The following is a 17,220-nucleotide window of genomic DNA, read 5'->3' as shown; positions in this document are numbered from 1 at the left end:
TACGGAACTTTGTCAGCAAGGTGGTGTCTCTGCTTTTTAATATGCTGTCTAGGTTTGCCGTTGGTTTTCTCTGATACCCCATAAAAACTCTGATACCCCATAATTAAATACAATAGACTCCCACAGAGACACAGTTAAACTATGGAACTTCTTGCATCAGGAGGCAGGGATAGCCACCAAGTAAAGGTAAAGGTAAATGTACCCCTGCCCATACGGGCCAGTCGTGTCCGACTCTAGGGTTGTGCGCCCATCTCACTTAAGAGGCCGGGGGCCAGCGCTGTCCGAAGACACTTCCGGGTCACGTGGCCAGCGTGACAAGCTGCATCTGGCGAGCCAGCGCAGCACACAGAAGCACCATTTACCTTCCTGCTAGTAAGTGGTCCCTATTTATCTACTTGCACCTGCTTTTGAACTGCTAGGTTGGCAGGCGCTGGGACTGAACGACTGGAGTGCACCCTGCCACGGGGATTCGAACCGCCGACCATGCGATCGGCAAGTCCTAGGCGCTGAGGTTTTACCCACAGTGCCACCCGTGTCCCTTTAGCCACCAAGTAGGATGGCTTTAAAACAGGGTTAGGCAAATTCACGGAGGAGATGGCTACTAAACACCAGTTGCTGTAAACCGCAGGAGGGGAAAGCGCTCTTGTGTTCAGACCCTGCTTGTTGGTTTCTTGGAAGAGGCACCTGGTTGGCCACTATGAGAAGAGGATGCTGGACTCGGTGGGTCTTTGGCCTGATCCAGCAGGCACTTCTTATGTCCCAGGCCCACATAGAAGAAGAGAAGCTGGAAGTCTGCCTGCCTGCCAACACTTTGCCAAAGCACTGAAGCCCTGGCTCTGTCCCCAAGGATGCTGCAGGCTGATACCAGCCCTGGAAAATTGCACAACATATATACAGTACATATATTTATTATTAAACAGAAAAAGGCAGAGATTCCACTGGTGGGCAGTGGCAGTAACTTCAACTGCTCTTTTAAACCTCCATCACTCTTTCCCCTGGGCTTGCTTTACTGTGGTGTATTGTTTTAACTGCATTGCTGAATTAAGTTCCTTGCAATTGCCACTCTTACTCATCAGTAAAAATGCATTGACGGACGCTTGACCTGGCCTGGAAAAGACTGATGGGGCAGGCTCCCCGAGCCACTGAACAATATTCAACTACCACACACAGGTATACCTCAGCAGCACAACCGCAGACATACTGGCGCTTATAAGCCATCCTCTTGGTGACTGAGCGGTCCATCAAGTGAATTAAAACACAAACCAAATCAAACGTCAGTAAAATCCCTGATGAAATACCTGGCAAACCTTCCTAACTACAAGTGCCAGAGTCGTTTAAAGCACATCCAGGAAGGACGCTTTTCAGTCTCGGTAACAGCCGAAGCTTCCTGTAGTTGCTATATGGGGAGGACAGGAAGTTGTTTTGTATTTTTTAATGAATTGCAGGTGCTTTTGGATCAATGTTCCAATACTATAATGTGCTTATCTGGAGAGCAAATGTGGTGTAGTAGGAGTAGTCATACCTCGGGTTGAAGTAGCTTCAGGATATGTATTTTCGGGTTGTGCGCTGCGGCGACCCGGAATTAACGCAGCGCGTTACTACCAGGTTTCGCCGCTCGCACATGCGCAGATGGTCAAAATGACATCATGTGCATGCTTGGAAGCGGCGAATCACGACCCGTGCACACTTCTCCGGAACGGATCCCATTCGCATCCAGAGGTACCACTGTATTGAACTAGGAGGACCTGAGAGAGACGAGGGAGAGACCTGGGTTCCAATCCCCACTCTGCCATGAAGCTCACAGAGTGGCCTTTGGCCAGCTATTCACTCCAGGCGTAGCAACTCAGATATATAATCTAATCACCAAATGGCACCTTAAACCTAAGTTGCGGTCACCACAATGGAATGCCTAGGCACCGTTCCCCCCCCCATGGTATTATTATTATTGTTTCTATACTGCTTTATATTTCAAATAACAAATCTCAAAGCAAATTACAACACATTCAAAAAATCAAATATAACAATCCAGAATAAAACTAACTCAAGTTTCAAAGAAACTATTTCAGATCCTTCTGTGACATTTTGCTTTTCCCAGTTGCCAACCTGGAATCCAGAGATCGCCATGTGGCCACAACTGGGCCCGCACCAGTTGCAAAATGCACCTGCCTGATTTCAAACGCTGCTCACTCTCAACCTAACCTACCTCATAGGGTTATTGTGAGGATAAAATGGGGTGGGGAGGAGAATTTTGCTAGCTTGAGCTTGCTGGAGGAAAGGTGCAATAATATCAATAAAATATATGTATGTTTATAAATATGGAGACCCATCCATAACAAGTGACTGCCAGATCTAACAAGCAATAAATAAGTAAATAACCCCACATTTTAAAATCAGGGATAGAAGCAAGTAAAGGTAAAGGGACCCCTGACCATTAGGTCCAGTTGTGACTGACTCTGGGGTTGCGGCGCTCATCTCGCTTTATTGGCCGAGGGAGCCGGTGTACAGCTTCCGGGTCATGTGGCCAGCATGACTAAGCCGCTTCTGGAGAACCAGAGCAGCGCATGGAAATGTCGTTTACCTTCCCGCCGGAGCGGTACCTATTTATCTACTAGCACTTTGACTTGTGCTAGGTTGGCGGGAGCAGGGACCGAGCAACGGGAGCTCACCCCGTCGCGGGGATTCGAACTGCCGACCTTCTGATCGGCAAGTCCTAGTCTTTGTGGTTTAACCCACAGCGCCACCCGCGTCCCTAGAAGCAAGTACCCTGACAGAAAAAGTTAGCTTCCGTAAAGGGACCCTGAGCAGAGCCTACCCAATGGAGCTAAGAGGAAGGGTGGTAGCTCAGTGGTAGGGCACTTGCTTGGCATGCAGAAGGCACCAGGGCTCAGTTCCTGAAGACACTTCCGAGTAGGACTGGGGACGCCCCCGCTATCAGAAATGCCGCAAAACCATTGCCTCTCAGCATAGTAGGAAATATGAAGCTAGATGGTCCAAAAGTGTGGCTCAGTACAAACGTAGCTTCCTCTGGCCCCCTAGAAATAGCGCTTCTAGTTCTCATGGTTTTGTATAAAGGGCTCATTTAAACAGAAAGGGCTGTGACTCAGTGGCAGAACACCTGTGTCACACACGGGAGGCCTCTGCCAACCAGTGTAGACAGTACTGAGCTAGATGGACCAATGGAGGAGTCGTCCACCACCTTCTGTCGAACAGCTCTTACCGTTCAGAAGTGCTTCCTAATGTTCAGCTGGAATCTCCTTTCTCGATAAGTCCATCAGTTCGGGCCCTACCCTCTTGGGACAATCTAGTCCTGATATGCAGCAGAGGAGCTGCTGGTTCTCTGGAGCTAAGGTCACAGGCTTTGTTTCGCACAGGGACGTCCCTCATGGAGGAACAGGGCTTGGCTGTGGCAGGCACTTACCTGCCGAAGGCACAGAAATCTCGCCAGCCAAGCCCTGAGATTGCATCACTCCAGGTTAGTCACATCCATCAGAATCAAAGTCCGTGGACTTATCGCGGCAGAAGGTGAGGATGCATTCCCTGCCAGTGGGGAGCTTTTAAGAAATGCCATCCAGCACCTAGGAAGGCCCAGCCATCTCATCGTGAAGCTGCTTAAATTACAGTGGTACCTCGGGTTACAGATGCTTCAGGTTACAGATGCTTCAGGTTACAGACTCCGCTAACCCATAAATAGTACCTCGGGTTAAGAATTTTGCTTCAGGATGAGAACAGAAATCGTTCGGCGGCAGCAATGGGAGGCCCCATTAGCTAAAGTGGTACCTCAGGTTAAGAATAGTTTCAGGTTAAGAATAGACCTCCAGAACGAATTAAGTTCTTAATCCGAGGTACCACTGTATTTCCACTTCTGCTGCAGGAAATGGTGGGGGAGACAGAGAAGCATGAAGCTATTCCTGCTCTAGGTCCCACAGTATGCTGAAACATACAAAGCAGACTTATACAGATCTACCTCAACACTGTCTGCACGGGTTGGCAGCAGCTCTCAAGGGTTTCAGGCAAGGGGACATTCCCAGACCTAACTGGGATTGAACCAGGACCTTCTGTTTGCAAATGAGCACTCAGCCACCGAACTCTGGACCTTCCCTTTAAAATAATAGTCAAGATTCCAGTCCTCATGGTTGTGAATGAAAAGCTGGCATAAACAGACTGCCTTATATCAGTCAGACCCTTGGCCCATCTAGCTCAGTATTGTCTACACTGACCGGCAGCTGCTCTACAGTGACTTTACCACTGATCTTCAGCCCTTCCCCACCCAGTCCTGCGAGAGGCCACGTTCTGCACATCAGCAGAACCGGAACAAATGCATCTCCTGCATAAACCTGCTCAACTGCAGACATTTTTTAAAAAATTGAATGCCCAAGGGAGACATTTGCCCAAATGCAGTAGCTAGCCAAGGTCACAGAGAAGAGCTGGCAAAAAACAAACCAACCACCTGGCCTTTGCAAGAAGCCAAATCAAAACCCACAGGGGACAAGACCCTACTTACCCCCCAAAACACAAGCATACTTCAAGACCCTGCAACCTGGGGAACAGCCAGCCAAATCATGCCTGCAAAAGCATCTCTGAGGGCCAAATTATCTTCTGGGGCATCCTTCCTAGGGCCACATGATGGTGGTGGGTGACGAGAGACAAAAGTGGGTGGAGTAGTGAATGTGAATTTTACCTTTGTCTGCAGGAACTCATACACACCTCTCTATATTCCATCCCAGCAGTCAAAAAAGCACTATCAGAGTATAAGCCAGGTAAAAAAACTGGGGTGTGTCCATGGAGGGTATGTAAGACCTGGAGAGTTACAAAGGCAATAAGGAGGCCTAGAGGGTTGCATTGCCTGAGACTCTCCGCCCCTGGTTTTCCTGCACTTCCCCATATTATATTCACAACAACCCAGCGCAGCCGGTTAGGCAGAGGGAGACCATAACCGGTCAAAGGTGAGCTTCCTGGCTGGCTGGAGATTTGAACCCCAGTCTCCCAGGACCAACACTTTAGCAACTGGCACAGTGATATTCACCTCTGCAAGCGTGCACCCAGAGTCAGGAACAGCTGTGGGTTCAGAAAATGTTTTCTACCTCGGCGACCGGCACCTTCCTTCTGACATTTTCACTTGCGCAGGGATTTGCATCTCAAACACAGGAAAGTAAGGTTGGAACAACGTTTAAGGAATGGCAACAACTAGATCCACACACACACACACACACACACACACACACACAGTGTAGGATCTGCCACGTGAGCCTTTTACCACTACCGTGGTAACTCGGGTTTACAGACGCTTCAGGTTACAGACGCTTCAGGTTACAGACTTCACTAACCCATAAATAGTACCTCAGGTTAAGAACTTTGCTTCAGGATGAGAACAGAAATCGCACAGCAGTGGCACGGCGGCAGCAGGAGGCCCCATTTGCTAAAGTGGTGCTTCAGGTTAAGAACAGTTTCAGGTTAAGAACGGACCTTCGGAACAAAAGCAGCTCATGCACCACACCAAAGGTGCGTTCAAGAAAGGACCATGTTGTGTAACTCTCCATGACTGGAAGCATAAAAGCCCTGGAGCTGGATCAGGCCAATGGGGTTCACCTAGCCCAGCATCCTGTTCTCAAAGTGGCCAAACAGATGCCTCTTTCAGGAAACCAGTACAAGAGCACAAGAGTCCTCTAGTTTCCAGCCACTGATATTCAGAAGCATTGCAGCCTCTGGCCATGGAGACAGAGCACAGCCATAGTGGCTAGAAGCCCTCAGTAGCCCTCTCCCCCTCCATGAAATTTGCCCAATCCTTCTTTGAAGCCATCCAAGATAGTGGCCATCACTGCCTGCTGTGGGAGGGAGTTCCAGAGTTTAACGATGCTGTGCATGATTAAGTCCTTTCTTTTATCCACCCTGAATCTCCCAGCATTCAGCTTCACTGAATGTCCACGAGTTTTAGTGCTATAAGGGAGGGAAACGTCTCTCTTTCCACTTTAGAGGCAACGGATAGGGAAGAAAACAGGAAGCGGCCATATACAGAGTCAGTCCCTTGGTCCATCGAGCTCCGCATTTGGCAGACGCTCCCTGGGGTTTTGAAATAATAATAATAATAATAATTTATTATTTATACCCCGCCCATCTGGCTGGGTTTCTCCAGCCACTCTGGGCGGCTTCCAACGGGATATTAAAATACAATAACCTATTAAACATTAAAAGCTTCCCTAAACAGGGCTGCCTTCAGATGCCTTCTAAAAATCTGGTAGTTGTTTTCCTCTTTGACATCTGGTTGGGAGGGTGTTCCACAGGGCGGGTGCCACTACCGAGAAGGCCCTCTGCCTGGTTCCCTGTAACTTGGCTTCTTGCAGCGAGGGAACTGCCAGAAGGCCCTCGGCGCTGGACCTCAGTGTCCGGACAGAACAATGGGGTGGAGACGCTCCTTCAGGTATACTAGACCGAAGAAGTTTAGGGCTTTCAAGGTCAGCACCAATACTTTGAATTGTGCTCGGAAACGTACTGGGAGCCAGTGTATGTTTTCTCACCAAATGAGGCCTCTCACCAAGCCCTACCTGGTGATGCCCAGGATTGAATGCTAGAAGAATCAGGATGGATAGAAGGAAGTCCTCCTTCATGCAGCAGTTTTAAACTACAGAATTGCTCCCACAGGAGGCAGTGATGGCCACTAACTTGTACGGACAATGTGGCGGAGGACAGAGTCATCAATGGCTACTACCCACACTGTGACTTTGCTCTGCCTCCGTAGGTGGAGAAAGCAGTACTTCTGAATACCAATTGCTGGAAGCCGCCAGAGGGGAGAGGGCTCTTGGGCTCAGTCCTGACTTTGGGTATTTTGCACAGGCATCTGGTGGCCCCTGTGAGAACAGGATGCTGCACTAGATGGGCACCCTTTGGCCTGATCCAGCAGGCTGTTCTTATGTTTAACCTGCAATATTCTGCATGCAAAGCTGATGCTCTACAGTGGTACCTCGCAAGACGAATGCCTCGCAAGACGAAAAACGCGCAAGACGAAAGGGTTTTTCATTTTTTGAGTTGCTTCGCAAGACGATTTTCCCTATGGTCTTGCTTCGCAAGACGAAACGTCTTGCGAGTTTGTTTCCGTTTTCTTAAAACCATTAATACCAGGGTGCACCCGTGCTTCGCAAGACGAAAAATCCGCAAGACGAAGAAACTCGCAGAACGAATTAATTTCGTCTTGCGAGGCACCACTGTACTATCAAGTTGTGGTCCTTAAAATGCACGTCCCTCCTCCAAGCTCAGAGATGGGGCTTCCCCAGGCTTTCCGCAGCTCAGGGGCGGGGCGATTTGATCAGGCTGCTCTCCGCTATCCAAAACCCGGCATTCCAGGCACCAGATAACATAGACAGCACTTGCTAATAATGCACAAAGCACAGCAGTGGCGAGTTAGTGCAGAGGAGCAGACACCTGGCCAGGAATGCCTTAACGTGTGCTCCGGCTACTCCTATCAATTACAAATATGAGGGGATGACACAGGCCCTCTGTCATTAACAACTGCTAACATTTCTGTTTGCACTGCAATTTCCAAGTCAACAGGTCTGGCCCGGGATCACGAAAACATCTGATGCGCATTCCCGGCGCTTACAGTTACAGAGCAGCTTGATAAATATTAACTTAGCGCTAGTCTGGCGTCACGAGAACAATTGCAATTGCTTTTTAAATATCTTTTATCGCACACCGTCGGGGAAAAAGGTGTCGCTGAACCAAGAGCAGAAAACCCAGCCGCCCACGAACACTCTCTCGCCCCCGACCTCGGCTAAAATGCAGAAATCCTGAAAGAGGGGAACGGGGAGGCACCTCCCCATCGCAGCCTCCCTTCTCATCATCACCGTGGGCCGGTCTGAAAGGGAAAGTTTTCAGTGCCGCCAATTAAAGGCACAAATTAAATCTTGCATCAAAGCTCGAGGCGCCAAGCCAAGCCTTTATGAACAAGGGAAGTTAAGAAGTGCCCCAGGGGGTTGAGGACAAGTGTTTAGAGGTTACCACAACACCGGCTTCTCCAGTAAGAGTGAAAACAAAGGAGATTTGCGACCGAAGGGGTGACAAAACAGGCAAAAACAAGGATGTGTCCAGAAGAGAGGCAAAGCTGCAAGGCAGAAGGATGATGGGAAAGTGGGGTGGGGGTGGGGGCAGGGGTACCCGGAAGGATCCCAAAGAGGGGCAGAGAATCAAGGCTGCAGGGTTTAAGCCAGCAGGAGGGGGAAGAGGAAGGATCTGGGGAGGGAGAGAATTTCAAGAACCAATTTTATGGAACTCCCTTCCAGTTAAGGTCAGACAGGCCCCCTTCCCTGCTGAACTTCCAAACTTTGTTTTCTTCCAGCAGGCATTTAAACTGAGCTCTCCTTTCATTATTTTAACCCATTTTTATTGACAACCACTTGGAGACCATTGTCATTAAGCGATAGATAATCAATGGTAGAAATCAATGAAAGTGACTAAGATAAAAACCATGCAGGAAAGTTTTGAGAAAAGGCCACATGGCGTACGCAGACCTTGAAGGCTGCGGGACCCAATAGGTCAGCAAGGCTGGGTGGTTCTTCAAGCTAAGAAACCATGAGTTTGGGGTGGGGGCTTCTAAGGTGGAAGGAGGAGAGAGAAGAGAGAGTAATGAGGGGCACAAGAAAGGGAATGGAGAGCACTGCTGGGAGAGAGGATTGGGGGAAAGCAGGAGGCTCAGGAGCTCTGGGAGGAATGGGGATGAGGATGAGGCTTTAGGGTAGCTCATATGGGGGCGGAACAAGATCACACAGGAAGGCAGGGCTTTATGAAGTTGGGGCGGGGTTAAGGAAGCCTGAAGGTTTTAAAGGGGAGGGGCTAGGGGAGATTGAGGGCGGAGTCAGAGCAAATGGGAGGAGCCACAGAGGCTGAGAATTAACAATAAAAGTAACAACGCCCAGATTACTTTAGGGCAGGCATGTCCAAAACCCGTTTTGGGGGCCTAATCCGGCCCCTTTGGCAGTTTATTTCCTGGGTTAAAATCCTAAAAAAAAAACACCTCAACAACTTCAATCCTTAAAAAAAGTTAACAACTTTGGTCGGCCCTTACGGCCCTTCACTTCGTCAAATCCAGCCCTCTTTGAAAAAAGTTTGGACACCACTGCCTTAGGGAGATGGAACAGGTAGAGAGGTAGGGGAGCAAGAGAGTGGGCGGAGCAAGATAGAACCCCGCCCCTGCTTTTAAAGGGGAGGGGCCAAGAGAAAGATCCCGGGGTTGTCAACTCCGAAAAAAGGGAGGAGCAACGAAACCGTTCTACGAAGGGGCGTGGCCGCGAGCGATCCCGAGGGAGGGGCGAGTGGTGGGCGTGGCGAGAGCGACCGTTCCCTCGGGCGTTCCGAAGGGGAGGGGCGCCAGGTGTGGCGTGATATTGAGAGGGGGGAAGGGGGAGGGGGCCGCCGTTTGGAGCGTTCGCGGGGGGTGGGGGCCGTTCGGAAGGGGCGTGGCCAGAGCGCGCGAGAAAGTTCTGAGGGGAAGAGGGAGGGCGCTCGTCTCCCCTCGGCCGCCCTCAGTCTGAGGCGAGCGCCGCTTACCCTTGTCGTCGTCCGCCGCCATCCCGAGCTCCTCTCGCAGGGCCGCCGCCGGCTCTGAGGGAAAAGGTGTGGAAAGTCTTCTTTTGAGGGGACCTCGTCCTCCCCCTCCCCACCGGCCGAGGGAGGACGAAGGGCGGAGACTCAGCCCAGGCCGCCCTACGGTCCCCTCACGGGTCTCCTCAGCCGCCGGAGACGGAAGAAAGCGCGGGCGGGGGGGATTAAACGCTGCGAAATTCAGTTACAGAATTAAAAAAGTCAGGCGGGTGTGTGGAGATATGTGCCTTTCTCTCTCTCTCTCTCTCTCTCTTTCTTTCCCTCAGTCGCTTCTCTCTCAGTCGCTTTCTGCGCGTGTGCGCCACTCCGGAGCGTCCCGCCGCTCGCGCGCCCCCCACCTTCGCCCCGGAACCCGAGCGCGTAGGCTGCGTTTTCCGCCCGGAGGCGTTTAAAGCGGGGACGGCGGCGGCTTCCTTTCCCTTTCGCTCCCCCGCCCTCAGCCGGTCGCCGTTGTTAGGGCGAGCCAATGGGCGGACTGGGCTGGGAAGGGGGCCACGCCCACCGAGGGGAGATGTTCACGTGTCCCCCTCGGCCACGCCCACACGGAGGGGCGGGGGAGGGATAGGAGGGAGTCGCCTCGGCCTCGTCACTTTCCCCCTCCTGCGGCTTAAAAAAAAAGGGAAAAAATGCTTTATTATCCTTTTTCTCTGATGGCTTGACCGGAAAGCGACTGATTTAAAAAAACTAACATTTTAAAGATGTTATTACTACTGTTATATGAGGGCTTATCCCTTAAAAAAATTGACAAATTATTGAGGGCTTTGCCATGAAAAGCGCCCAAATAAATTATCATTTTTTTGAGAGCTTGGTTGACTCTGAAATGTCACCAATAAATAAGTGTTTATATTTATTTATATTATACACATACACACATACATATACACACACACACCGTATTTTTCCATCTATATGACTTTCCCATGTATAAGATGCCCCCTGTTTTGGGGGACTCAGATTTAAGAAAATGTGGGGAGATTTATCCATGCATAAGACGCCCCCTAATTTTTGACATTTTTTAGGGGGAAAACCTAGTCTTACACACACACACACACACACACACACACACATATATCTGTTAGATAGTTGAGGGTTTGGCTGTGAAAATAATAAATTATAATAAATGACATAATGTAAATAACATATTTCTTTAGTATTTTCATTATACTTCCAGTGCAAAATCAAAGAAGAGCCTTGTGGCATCTTAGACCCACGCAATGTTGTTGACGGACATCAGATTCCGTGGAATGGCATCTGTTCCGTCAGAGGTAGGGAATGTTAACCTGCGTGGGCAGCTGTGTATTGTAGAAGCGTGGGTGTAGAGAGAGTGAGAGAACAGTTAATAAAATGCAAAAGAACCTGACAACCCATGACATGCGAGTAAAGCATTCCCTAACCTGGTGCCCTCCAGATGTTGTTGGACTCTTAATTCTCATCACCACTGACTGAACCCTGGCAATCCTGGCTGGGCTGGTGGGAGTCCCAACAAGGTACACGGGGCACCAGGTTGACAAATTAGCCCAGGGGACAGCAAACTTTTTCAGCAGGGGGCTGGTCCATTGTCCCTCAGACCTTGTTGGGGGCCGAATTATATTTTGGGGGGGAAATGAACAAATTCCTATGCTCCACAAATAACTCAGAGATGCATTTTAAATAAAAGGACATGTTCTACTCATTTAAAAACACGCTGATTCCCGGACTGTCTGAGGCCGGATTTAGAAGGTGATTGGGCTGGATCCGGCCCCCGGGCCTTAGTTTGCCTACCCATGAATTACGTAGTCCAATGACCATTCACTCTGAATTTTGCGTTTCCTTGCCACTATTTCTGAACTATTCTGCTGAACTCCCACCTTCTATCAGATCCAGTCAGTATAGTCATTGGACAGGAATGACAATGAAATGGAGAGTCCAGCAATATCTAGAGGGGCCACAAAGTGTTCCCTATCCCTGGTGGAGGGATTTTGCCAACCCTCTGATTAACGAAAGCAGCCTTATACCATCATAAATTTGTTACAGTGCAATCCTATGCCAGTTTGATCAGCTGTAACAACATCATCATCAACAACAACAACAACACATATCCCCCTCTTCCAAAGGAACCCAAGACAGCAGGCAGACAGGTGATACAAACATCTGAAAGCATCTTTTAAACAATTCCAGTACAGATGCAAGACTGGGAAATATCTCTGCTTAAAAGGCTTGCTGGAAAAGGGAGATTTTCAGTTGGTGCCAAAATGACAGAGGTGGTGCCTTAGGTTCAAGGTGAGGCCTACTCACAGGTAAGCTTGGACCCTAGTCTTTGAAGCGTCACAATACTTGATTTTGCTGTGAACAGCAAAGCAATGCATACAATATCTCTTTTTCATGTTATCTCCATAGCGGTACAGCTAACAGTGTATGGAACATGAGGGTATAGACTGAACCCACTGGTGCAAATTCCAAACCCAGCAATGCAGACTACACCTCCATTTGGTTTTTTAAGATACCCAGATTATCATCAGAGGGCTGGGTTGCAAGCTGGCTAATGCTGGTGTTACACTGCTGTGTAGTGGTTAGAGTTGGACTAGGACCTGGGAGACCCAGGTTCAAATCTCCACTCGCCCATGAAGGTGACTGGGTGACCTTGGGCCAGTCACAGCCTCTCAGCCTAGCATACCTCACAGAGTTGTTAGAATAAAATGGGGAGGAGGGGTACATGAGCCAGCTTGAGTTCACTTATGCAATAAATAACAGATTAAAAATAACAATAACAATTAAAAAATTGTTAAATGGTTTTCTTCTTCAATAAACCTAACAAGCCCTTGGTGTCTGGGTCAGCCTTTATCCTGAATGTTAGCCCAAGAATGTTAGGTTGAGTCTATCTCAAAGCTAAATTTAATATCCTGTGACTTTAGGGTACTTAGTGCAAAACTATCTCCTTGAGTTGACATGACAAAAATTGTCAGTGTGGACTTCTTTATGTTTTTAGCAATAGCTTGCTTATTTTTTGGTAGCAACCCTCTCACCCAACACCCCAGAAATTATTTTTCAAGCTTCTTTTTATGACTTGGGGCTTTCCTTTCCCCCAACTTTACATTCAATACATATGTTAAACACTAAATTTACAGTAAAAGAGCCCCCTCTAGCCAAATCTCACTGTCTAGGAGGACTTTAAAGTGCTGCCCATATTGACCTATTCCAGGGCTTATTTAAAACCAGATAACGACTGAAAACTTGGGTACTTTACAGCCAGAGAGAGACAAAAAAAGGGACTTGCAAATATTTGGAGCTAGGAGTTAGGTAACAATATGCAAATAATGCTCTCACTAGGAAAGAAATGCAGGTTATCAACATACACGTGCAACTTAAATCTTGCCCAGGAATGCAAAACATCATGAAACAGAAAACCCCCCACTTACTTCACTTCCAGAAAATGAACAGGCCCAGACTTTGGTGGCTCTCCAGAGAGAGATTTCCAGGGCTGGGGAGTTTTGGGTTGCCGTCTCACTGTTCCCTATAAAGAATAAACTTAGACACTTTCTAGAGAATCCCTTTGACGGATCGTCAGGATTGCGATGGAACGTTGCAGAGGCAGTGGCCTCTGGTTTTATTACCCCCCAGCTCTGTCTTGAAAGGCTCGCTAGTCTTATTGACCAAGGGAATTTGCCTCTGCTGCTGTGAAATCATCAGATCCTTGTCGCTGCCAACAACAGCTGAAGCTCCGGGCTCCAGGGAACAATGGGCCTGTGGGCAGCCCTCTGGCACTTGGGCCCCCTGTAAGGAGCAGGACGGCGCGTCCCGTACGGTCCAAGGGCGGACGGGTGCTTTGCATTCTCCTGGTCGTGGGCTGCCAGGAGCGTTGACAGGCAAAGCATGTGGACTATGCACAGGGGTCAGCTTGTGGCGTTTGCGTTATCTTTTCCAAAGGCAAGGAGGATGGATGAAGCTTCTTAAAGGAAAGTCGCGGGGCTTGGAGCCAGCCGTGCTGGAATTTGAGATTGCTTCTCCACCCTCTGGGTTTGAAGCCCTGTAGGGTTTGCTCAGATTTGCTGGGGGCTCTTTCATTCTTGGGGGCTCTTGAAGGCTCATGTTAGCCTCTGCATAGTTTCGTCGGTGCCCCATATGCCTGGAAAGGCAATCCTATATCTTATTTCTTTATTGCATTCCTATCCCACCTTTTTCTCCAAGGAGCTCAAGGTGGCATACATGCATGGTTCTCCCCATCCTCGTTTAATCCCCACAACAACCCTGTGAGGTAGGTTGGGTTGAGAGGCAATGGTTGGCTCAAGGTCACACCCGGTGGCTGAGAGGGGGGCATTTGAACCATGGCTTCCTAGGTCCAACTGTCTAACCACTGGCTCTCAAACAAGAGTTGCTTGGTGAGATTTGAACCAACAGCTTCCTGGTTCCCAGCTTACTCTTCTTAGACACTATGCTACACCAACTGCAAAAGTGGCTGCCAGCCGCAGTGACTATGCTCCACCTTCCCCTCCCTGTTTGTCTCCCAGAACCAGAAGAGGCATGAAAAGGGCAGAGGAGAGGTTCGCTGCATGCCGGCGCAGTCTCGGATTGCTTCTAAAAAACCCTGGAAAGGAGGAGACTTAGCTGTGGGGACCTTTGGTCTCAGCAACTGCTTCAGGGGGCAGGCCTTCCCGGAGATGAGTTGCTGTGCTCATTAGGCCCGTGCAGCTCGTGGTTTTGCAACTCCAACTTGCACTGTGTGATTTATTGCTGGCTCCCTCCTCACAATGGGACAGTGCTCCATTTGCCCTCATGGGCTAGCCTGATGATCTCTTTTCTCTGTTCCCGAGTCCTGCATCTCCTGTGTTGATTCTCCCAACAGAACCAGCGATGACATTTCGTGCTGCGGTAAACCTTTTGCCGAAAAACGCTTGGTGAGCCGCTGCAGTAGGTCAAGTGTTTTTGGGTCGCCTCCAGGCTGTTGGGATGTTTGCAGGAGGGATTCAAGCATGTTCTGGAAATATAAGGTAAAGGGACCCCTGACCATTAGGTCCAGTCGTGACCAGTGGCGTAGCATGGGTTGTCAGCACCCGGGGCAAGGCAAGTAATTTGCGCCCCCTAACCCCTGGATTTTAGCACTCGAATGTGAGCGCGCCCCCCCAGATGTTGCGGCCGGCCCCGCTGCACCCCCCCACACTACGCCATTGGGGCTGGGGGCGAGTGAAGGAACCAAGGACCCCCCCTTAAGGCTCAGCAGGAATTTATTAAATTTATTATTTGCGGAGCCCCCGCGGGCCGAGGCAGCCGAAGCCCCCTCCCCTCGGGCGCCTCCCCGCCCTCTCCTCTCCTTGGGCGCTCCGAGGCGCTCCAGATCCGGGCTTGGCGAGCGCCTCTCCTCCCCCCAGCCTGGTCCGGGGACTTCCAGCCGCGCTCCGTCCTCGCCCGCCGCCCCCGCCCCCCCGCGGCTGAGGCTTGCACTGAGAGCCGGAGCCAGCGGCGCCCCCTTCCGCCGGGAGACCCTCGCCCGCCCGCCGGCTTCCTCTCGGAGGGTTTGGCTCCTCCCTCCCAGTCGGCAGAAGCAGCCGCCTGTGGCTGGGCCGAGGGGATGGCGGCGGCGGGGGGGTGTGGAGGCTGCCCGTGCCCGGCCAGGCGTTGGTGGCGGCGTCGGCGCTGCTGCAGCGGCTGCTCCTCCTGCGAGCAGTGAGTGGAGCGCAGCCGCAGCGGCGGCGGGCGCGCGCGCGCTAGGGCGCAAGGCTGGCGGTGGCGGCGGGGAGCTCGGCGGAGGAAGGAACTTGTCCCTTCCCTCTGGACTTGCGCCCCCCCAGATGTTGCGCCCGGTGCGGCCGGCACCCCTGGCACCCCCCACGCTACGCCACTGGTCGTGACTGTCTCTGGCGTTGCACGCTCATCTCGCTCTATAGGCCAAGGGAGCCAGCGTTTGTCCACAGACAGCTTCCGAGTCATGTGGCCACCATGACTAAGCCGCTTCTGGCAAACCAGAGCAGCACACGGAAACGCCGTTTTACCTTCCCGCCAGAGCGGTACCTATTTATCTACTTGCACTTTGACGTGCTTTCGAACTGCTAGGTTGGCAGGAGCAGGGACCAAGCAACGGGAGCTCACCACGTCGCAGGGATTCGAACCGCCGACCTTCTGATCGGCAAGTCCTAGGCTCTGTGGTTTAACCCACAGCGCCACCCGCATCCCTCTGGAAATGTAGGTTTGTGTAATTGAAACCGATAAAAGCACACTATCAGCTTAGCGTAACACATTCCCAGCAGTGAGTGGAGCCAGAGGCAAAAAGTAGGTGGAGCAACGGATGCTAATTTTACCTTTGTGCAGTGAGCTAGTCTCTATGCTCGAACACCCCTCTCTATCCCCCACCCAGGCAAGCAAAGGGGCAACATCAGAGTTCAGTGAAACAATTCAGCCAGACAGAAATGCTCAAGGAGGGTGAAAAGCTGGGCAAGTGGGGCTGGGGAAAGTGGGGTAGCCGGGAGGAGTCCCGAGAGAAACTTGGAAGGCCATATCCAGCTCCTGGATGCCCTAAGGATGCCCACTTCTGCCATATTGCCAACAGATGCACTTTAAAAAAAAAGAAAGCCAGACTTTCTGGGGTTAGGAAAGTGGAGCAGAATGAAAGTGTAGGATGAATGACTAATGGGAACATCCTGCAAGCCGAACGGGGGGGGGGGGGGGGGGACAAAGACCAGACACAGTCTAACCACTGCGTAAGCTTTGTGCAAACAAGTCAGAATGAATGCTCAGAAAGTAGGTTGTCTTGAGGAGTCGTAGGGAAAGCGTAGAGGAAGGTGGAAGTGTTTGGGGGGGCTGGTGCTTTCTGGCAGGCCTGCCCACTCCCCCTGGGAGCAAGCGATCTCTCCCTTTCCTGCTCAGCGCCAGAATGATAAATCCTGACTAGCCTCAAAGGGCCTCTTCTGAGCCATTATAGAAAGTCAGCAGCAGGGGAAGAAATCAATACACCCCGGGCAGACGAGGCCATTCTGCTGGCTGGTCCTCCAGCCGCGGGGATTAGATGATAAAAGCCAGGAATGCTCTGGATTCTCTGCACGCCTGAAGCCTCCCATGACATCTGTGACGGAATCACGTTCGGGGTTCTGTTTTTGTAGCGTTTAAAGACCCGCAGCCAAAGACGCGGTGGGTTATTTTGAAGAAATATACAGTGGTACCTCGGATTACATACGCTTCAGGTTACATACGCTTCAGGTTATACACTCCGCTAACCCAGAAATAGTGCTTCAGGTTAAAAACTTTGCTTTAGGATGAGAACAGAAATCATGCTCCGGCGGCATGGCGTCAGCGGGAGGCCCCATTAGCTAAAGTGGTGCTTCAGGTTAAGAACAGTTTCAGGATAAGAACGGACCTCCGGAACGAATTATGTACTTAACCCGAGGTACCACTGTACAGACAAAACAAGAACGCTTGAATCCTCGGCTTCCTCTCCTCCAACACTTAGCCATAGGAAGCTGCTTTATATTGAGTCAGCATGGATCCAGCTAGCTCAGTACTGTTTACACTGACTGGCAGTGTAGATGCAGAGTTTCAGGCAGGAGCCCTGTCTGGAGAGATGTGGTCATGGAAGAGACACATGCCCAGTGTAAGCTGTATATTTTATCCCGCTTTAGGGCATGTGGACCACTGGTCTGGAAATAATCCAGCCTGTTTGGTATCACC

General features: G+C 50.6%; 1 protein-coding gene across 2 annotated transcripts in view; it reads right to left on the bottom strand.

The window, feature by feature from the left end:
* The window catches only part of OTUD7B (OTU deubiquitinase 7B), a 49,333-nt gene extending 36,240 nt beyond the window's left edge, over positions 1–13,093 (bottom strand). Inside the window, exon 1 of one of the 2 annotated variants that reach the window (XM_083715612.1) lies at positions 12,984–13,093. The gene's annotated coding sequence lies outside the window, so the exon portion shown is untranslated. Of the gene's footprint in view, positions 1–9,534; positions 9,900–12,983 lie in introns of those variants that run through there. The other variant, XM_083715611.1, reaches the window with a different exon arrangement.
* Positions 13,094–17,220: the final 4,127 nt, after the last annotated feature.

Source organism: Podarcis gaigeae (genome assembly GCF_964106915.1).
Source record: "Podarcis gaigeae genome assembly, chromosome: 16".
Classification (NCBI taxonomy): Eukaryota; Metazoa; Chordata; class Lepidosauria; order Squamata; family Lacertidae; genus Podarcis; species Podarcis gaigeae.
The sequence above is the reverse complement of the archived record's forward strand: the minus strand, read 5'-3'. Positions and strand labels throughout refer to the sequence as shown.